Here is an 8,102-nt window from a genome sequence, read left to right as displayed (position 1 = left end):
TGATTTTGCTAAGGTTAGGTTAAAAAGTCCCAGATTACTTGCTTGAGTAAAATATGTTGGATATGACTGTTGGTCATCATTAAATCTCATTATTGCCTGGACCTGTTTAGTAGCTGTTATATTTGCAGTACTGTCCGCAAAAATTCCTAGCCATGGTATTTCCTGGCCTATTGTATCTGTGATTGCTATTAGATCTTGTACTGACCTTGATGTTCTTCCAGTAAATAAAGGTCCTACATGTAGGTCCACTATGGTTTTCGTATTGTTGTTTTGTCTAATGTTTGTATTTGCTTCGGACATGTTTATACATGCATATGCAAAAGAGTGTTTTTCCCTGTGTAATGTGGAATTTACTGTAAGTATGCAGATGTGTGTTGTGGTGTCTGTGTTGCAATCATATTTAGGTTTCATTGTGTGTCTCATTGAAGCCCAAGGTTGTTGTATAATATCTGTAAGTATGATTGGGAATCTCCAATGTTCTACTCCTAATTGCAGTATTTTTGTCCAGTCATCCCATTTCCATTCCTTTCCTTTTACTGATGGGTTATCTGTGCTATATAATACAGAAAAGTTACAATAGAATGGTAAATTGGGATAGTCTGCTACGCATAACCAGTTAGTATTATTTTGTCCTGGTACATCTAGCTTATGTTTTTTAATGTATCTCCATAAGTTATTGGGACATCTATTTCCCCAGGGTTTGGGTAATGGTATTATTCCAGATACTACTGGCCATGGTTTTACCATTTCACCATTATTGCATACTGTCCAATTCATAGGGTTGCATGGGTTTATAGGTGTTGTAGTTACTTTAGGTGTCGTTGAATATGTACTAGTAGGGTAATCACCATCATAGTAATCATCATTGTAATTATATACGTGTTCTTCCCACCTTTCTGATATCTTATTATACAGCATACCTATCTCCTCCATTTGTTGTGCTATTACTGGTGCAAAATATTGTCTCACAAAGGAGCTATTCATGCCTAGTTCACAGTCAAATTCTGGTTCTGTCTCTATTCCCATTGTATTGGTCCTATAGTGTGAGTTTACCCTTAATGTGTTTGTTCTGATATGTGAATTCTTTGTCCAATACATGTTGTATATGGCTGCGTGATTGGTAATGTTGGTCCATAATTCATTGTAATGGTATTTTAATGGGTTCTGCTCATGTATGTTGGTGTTAACATCATCCCCTGATTCTAACATATATTCTTTGTTTGGATGGTATATGCTAAGTGCCATTCTATATTGATCACAACCCTTATACCAGGCATATGTTAAACATGCTGCATATTTTTGCCAAAAACTATGTGTTTTTCCTATATAATGTGTAAATCTTCTCTCTGCTGACCAATATAGTGGTAATTTGCCTTCTAGATCATAAATTGTTGGAGTAGCAATGGTATTCTGTTTCCTAGTGCCCACTTGTATAACATGTGGTGTGGTGGTGGGTCTGTTTGTTGTGGGTGTACTGTCCAATAGGGCTGGCATTGGTATGCTGTTATTGCCATCACATCTGCTAACCTGAGACAGAAAAATGAGCACACAGAGGCCCCAATAGCATATAGCTTGCTTGCCTTTAGTGTGTACATCACCTTTGCTATTCTTATTGCCTCCTGTGCAGATAGTGTATCCAGCATACCGTGAAGTTGGCTGCTCTGGATGCTGCAGAAGCGTATCCAGGATTGGTATTGTTGACTATGTTGTATGAGTAGCTTCTTTGGTAAATGATGTTACAGAAGGGAAAAACAAATTCTAAGACTGGCAGTACTATGTATACTGCAATAGCTATTAGCCAAATCGTCAGGAGGGTTGCCCTTATGAATATCACCTCCCTGACACACATTTATGCTATATCCTCCAGCCTGGCTAATTTCAAGTCCTTTTTACCTTGAGTTATCCACACGTTGTTTCCTGTTCCTGGTGCTATTATTTCTGCTGGGGATAATTTGTTATTCTTCCGGTTCCTGTAAAGGCAATTAGGATTCCTTATTACTTCTCTATCTATAACTGTAGGATAATCTATTGTATGTTGTTTTTGTATAGCTTCTTCTATTGGTGACTTCCTATTTATTCTGGGTCTGGTATTCAATTCATAAGTTGCTATTTTTATTGCTAATGACAGTGGCATTCCCTTATGCATCTCTAGCTGTTTTTTAATCATTCCGTTCCATCTTTCTATTGCTCCGGCTGCTGTTGGTGTATAGGCTCTATGGAAGTCCCATTGAATGTTTAAGTTTCTAGCCATTCTTTGTGTTTTGGCTCCTGTGAAATGAGTTCCTTGATCTGATTGTATTATATCAGGTGTTTCATATGCTGCACACCATCCCCAGACTGTAAGTATCGTTGTGTTTTGGTCTGGGTGTGTGCTTTCTCGGGCCATCCCGAGACCTGTCATTATGTCTACTAGGGTACAGCAATATTTTCCCTTAAAGTTGTTTAACGGTCCTATGAAGTCTATTTGTAGGATTCTATTAAAATCCATTCGGTGTCCTATTATCCCTTGGTAATTGTGTGTTAATCTTGTCATAGCCTTTGGGCAATTGTTGCAACTATTGATTGCTTTCCTTATTGTCTGCCATGTTATCTTAAGATTTCTTTTATCGAACCAACTTTTTAGTGCATGTGTACCTATATGTCCTAACTGCTCATGGATTTTCAGTATCTCTTCTGTACTTATAGGTATGTCGTTAGTTGATGGTCTTACCTGTATCCATTCTCTCTGTATTTTACCTTTTCCTGTTTCTGGATCAATGTTTGCCTTCCATGTACCTTTTAATTTTATACTTAATGCTGAAGCTAGTTTGTCTACTACTTCATTGTTTTTACTTGTCTCATCTTGTTTCTTGGTATGTGCATCTACATGGTATACTATGATTTTGATTAGTCTGCTTGCTGCATCCAATTCCTGCCATGCTGCCTTTGACCATATGTCTTTACCATTAATTTTCCACCCATTATTTCTCCATTTACCTGACCATACTGCTATGCCATTTGCCACACACCATGAATCGGTGTATAAATAAATTTGTTTATAATTGTCCTTTATGGTTTGTCTTATCGCCAATAGTGCAGCTAAAACTTCTGCATGTTGGGCTGATTTATCAGTGCCCTGGTCTGTAATGACCATTCCATCCCTAGGTCTATAGGCGGCTGCTTTCCATCTCACTTTGTTGTTCACCGTAGTTGCTGATCCATCAGTGAACCAGGCATTAACCAGGGAGGGATCATACTCTCTAGTCCCCCAATGGCCCATTGGTACCTGTTTCTGGGGAGGGGTTGAGGTTGGGAAAATGTATCCCTCTGGAGTCATGGGCCTGTCGGACTGAAGTATCGACTCCGATACCGCTGGTACCAACCCCTTTGCTGACAGAGGTGTTGATCAAAGGAACTCCTGATGGTACCATTTCCACTGAAGTACCTTTCCTTCCATGGGTAGTCCAGCCCATGCCTCTCCTGGTGCCTTTACCCAGTCCAAAATGGGTATATGTGACCGGAGAGTCACATGGTTCTCTTTGAGCAGTGAGTGGATTGTCCTGAATGCCTCGTAGGCTGTCCATATGGTTCTTTCGAACAGCGAATATTTGTTCTCTGACCATGGGAATTTCTTGCAGTAGAAGCCTATTGGTGTTTCCCTGTCTTTATTTTTTGAAAATATATTCCAATTACCATAGCCCTGCATATACAAGATGTCCACAAATACATGGTCACCGGGCTGTATATAATATAGGTGGCTGTACTGGTTTATATATTCCAGTACTAGTTTAATGGCATTTTCGCAGTTTTGGTCCCATTCAAAATCCTGTGCTTTCTTTGTTATTTTATATAAAGGCTGTAATATGATCTGTAGGTATGGGATATGTTGCCTCCAATATGCAAATAGGCCAATTAGATGTTGTACCTCAGTTTTATTCTGGGGTCGCTTAATTTGTTTTAATTTATCTATTACTGTTTCGGGTATTGTTGGTTCTTCTGTAGTCCAATGTACCCCTAAGAATTTTACTTCTGTTCCTGCTTTATTTACTTTTTCTAGGTTTATAGTCCATCCTTCATTTCTTAAATGTTGAATTAGTTTCTCTAATGTACTTTGTACTTTTTCAGTGGCTTGTCCTACTATCATTATATCATCTACATAGGTATATATGTTACATTCTGATTCTGGTTCGAAGTTCTTTAATGTAGTTGTTAAGGTGTTGTAAGGTGTTAAGGTGTTGCAATAATAGGACTGTTCAAATACCCTTGAGGGAGTCTCAAGAATTGATACTGCTGTCCTTGCCATGTAAATGTAGTAAGTTCCCTAGATGTTGGGTGTAATGGGATTCCAAAGAACATATCACTTAAGTCTATAGTTGCCATTGCCTTTGGAGCCAAATTTTTAATTCTAAGAAAGATGTCTTCCACATCGGGAAGTTGTCCTGGAAGTTTGGGTGTTTTTTCATTTATTCTCCTGAAGTCAACTGTAAATCTCCATTTGCCATTAGGTTTCAACACCGGCCATACCGGGCTGTTATAATTAAATGATTGAGATTTCTCTATAATGCCTTCTTTCAGCGAAGTTTGTATAGTCTGTTATTTCCTTAATACCTCCTTTGATAAGGTATTGTGCCGTGAAGGTCGGGGGTGTGTGTGGTAATTTAATAGGTTGTATTTTTACTTCTGCTAGATTACATCTGACCTTAGCTATTCTCTTATTATTTAGAAAGTCTGGGAATAATTTTCTTATTTCTTTAATGCCTAGAATATTACAGGGTGCATTGAAACTAGCTGCTTCAATCTCATATTCCTTATTATATAATTTGAGTCTTAATTTTATTACTGGTACTTCTGTTTCTGCTGCTATTCCCTGTATTATAACCCTTTTGTCAGTTTTAAAATGTTCTGTAAATTCCGTTATTATACTAATTTCAGAACCTGTATCTATTAGCCATTTTACTATTCTCGGCCCTTTGTTAGTTATTATAGGTATAGCTACGAATGGTCTACCAGACGGGTTGATCAGGTCCGTCTTGGTATGTAGCGTCTGGGGGGTCCTGTTCTTGGGGGCCTGTGGTTGTTCTGATTGAAAAATTTTGGTCTGAAATTTGGTTTGAAATTTCGATTGCCTAAAAAAAGTTTTGGTTGGTATGTCTGTCTCCATGGGTTGCTCTGTGTCTCTCTCCATGGGATATTTTTCCTTCCTGTCAACCTTCTAATCGGATTCCATGGTTTGTTTGCATTCTGTCTTATGGGCATTTGATTAGGTTTTCCAAATGGTCTTATGTTTGAAAACCGTGGTGTAACTTTCTTCTTGTCCTGTTTCTTATTAACATTAAATGATACTACCTTGTCTATGTCCATTTCCCTGTAAGATTTAAAGAATTCCATGGCATCTGAGATGGTTTGACATGCTTGCAGGGGTCCAGATAGGCTCATTTTAAGGTGTGCTGGAGCTCCTTAAATAATGATGTTTTTAAATTGTGGTGTAAAAGTTGCGGCTTGAGGTGTGGGTACCTGGTTGTATATGAAATATAATATACCTAATTTTCTACATTGTTTTATGGCTTGTGCGTATGTTGTCCACTGTGCTGCTGATTCAAATTGAGTGAGGTCTAGTGTTGGAAACGCAAATCTCCAAGCTGCAGTAATCCAATCTAATAGTGGATGTGTATCACCTTTTGATGTCTCAATTACATGCTCTAGAGCTTCCGATACTGAGGGGTTCTCTACTATGTTTCTGATCTTTCTCATTTCTAGATCAGTTAACATGACTGTGTCAGCTCCCTTTTCCCACAGTCGGCACATATATTCTGCATCTTTCTGTCCATTTTGGGCATAATCTTTCCGTAATTCTGAGATCTCCTGAGGAGTATATGGCCTGATTTCCTCAAACTTCATTCCCATTTCAAATTTGGGATGATTACTACCTCCTCCAGTGCTGAAGGGGTTCAGAGCTGATATAGTACTTCTAATAGGAGTTCTCTTACTTTGGGTAGAGACAGGAAATGATGGTACGGTGTTACATCCGTTCCATCCAGGAGTAGCGCTACGCTCCTGTTCCTTCCTCACTATGTGTAAGGCTAGCCTTTTGCCCATTAATCTGTCCTCATCAATATCCTGCACCGTTTTCATAAGCAGTGCGGTAGTTTGTGCCTTGCTACATCCCTCTAATTCTTGTTCTACCACATCCGGATTTGTTAATGTGTTAGTCACATTTACTGATTTCATGCCGGCCTTATTTTTAACCTTGGAGGCTACTTTCCCCCACTGTTCTTCAACCTCATCTTGATATTCTCTACCTGTCACCGGGGAGATGTTAGTTTTCTTAAATTTCTTAATTAATCTGTTCATTGTAAGTGGTATACCAAGCCATACAAAAATTTAATTAATTTTTTCCTACGGTACCACTCCCAGTCACTAATTCGTTTAGACTGATTTAAGGAATCAGTTATCAATTTTTCAAATTTTAAATCCGCAATCCTTTCTATCCTTTTGGCCAGCCAGCGCCTCATTTAGCTCTTTCCCAGCACCTTCCACTCTTCCCCAGGGGTCTGGGTTGGCATCAAGGTGTCTGGTATTCTTTTCGGTACTCCGCACCCTTAGGGAGGGTGGTGTTTCCGGTCTGCTTCTGATACTCTCTCTCCTACCAGTTCTTCCTCCTTGGACCTTCAGATTTTCTTTAGGTCCTCAGAGTTGACTTCGAGGAGTTGATTTCTCAGAGCGGCTTTGAGGTCGCTTGCTAGTTTATTTGGTTTCCTGTAATTTGTTACTCCACCAGAGTAATAGCCAATTCCTTTGTATTACTTATTTTACATTCCTCAGTGCTCAGTGGTCAAGGAGGCCTTAAGCCCAAAATCCTGCTGACTACGCCAACTGTAGCGAGCACATACCCCAGTTACGGGGGAGGAATAATCACTCTTGATTCAGACTTGGTATAACACTCATTTATTCACACAGTAAGATTATAAGCAATATTCATCCTGTCTTCCAAATGGAAGCAGGAGTACCTCTCTGGATATACAGGTCCGGACGCGCCACTTCTGTTCCTCTGGATCTTGGGTCAGCCTTCCTCAGGTCAGCCACGTCTGCACTGGGCACAGGATCTCACGTCTCTGGCAGAGGAGAGTCGTCTCACATGAGGGCCTGACGAGCTCTGTTGGTCGGGTCTGAGGCTTCATCTTTTATATTCTTTCCTGGCTAGGTTTCTAGTCTTATCCCTACTTCCACACATAGTCTATAGCTTATCACTACTCCATTTGTGGTTTACTTACATCATTCTATTGCTTATCACTCCTGACCAGGGTTGTTCACCCTAGGCCTTACATGTGTTCCTTACATATTTCAATCCACACTCTGTACACTGGCTGTGTGGCCTAAGCCAGTTGTTGTAGTTCTCCAAGTCAAGCTTTGAGAGTTCAGGCCCAGAGGTGAGCAGCCTTCCCTGTGGAAACAGCTTAACAACTTTGCTGTTGACTGACTGTATGACCATGATAGGCACCAGCCCCTGCAGGTCCCCCGATTCCTCTTAAAACCCACCTCTATTTCTCAGCTTCCACACCAGCTCTCTACTCTCTACCCCTTACCCATTGACCACCTCCCACAATGGATTCCATGGTTCCTTGAGCACCCACCAACCACCATCCCCAGCATCACAGGCACCCACCCTGAGGAACACTTGGGATATTCCTTCATTGCCATCTTCAGCTGTTCCCCTCCTTAATTAACATGGTGTGATTGAGCCTCTCAGGACCTCCAAATCTCACCTCCATTTCACCTAGTCTCACTCACTTCCCCCTAGTATCAGCTGGGAAGTGTACAGTCAGCTAATGGCATCCAGAGGAGGAAGTAGTGGCCTCAAGGCCCTTGAAACTCACCATTGTCCTCCCCACTGAGAGTGACATTCTTTGGCATCTATGAGAGAAATTCATGAAGACACCAAAGTCTTGGGTGCTAAAGTTCCCTCTAGACCTTGGCCAAGGATCTGGAGGCAACCTGCCCACACCTTCCCAGTGACCTTGACCCATCTCTACACCCAGGATGTCTGACCCAGCAAAAGTGCTATGTGCACAGCTACTCACTGAAAGGACACCAGCCCATTTGAGGACGTGGCTCTGGCAGGCCTT

This window comes from Peromyscus eremicus, unplaced genomic scaffold (genome assembly GCF_949786415.1).
Source record: "Peromyscus eremicus unplaced genomic scaffold, PerEre_H2_v1 PerEre#2#unplaced_250, whole genome shotgun sequence".
NCBI classification, from domain to species: domain Eukaryota; kingdom Metazoa; phylum Chordata; class Mammalia; order Rodentia; family Cricetidae; genus Peromyscus; species Peromyscus eremicus.
This window is presented reverse-complemented; position numbering follows the sequence as displayed.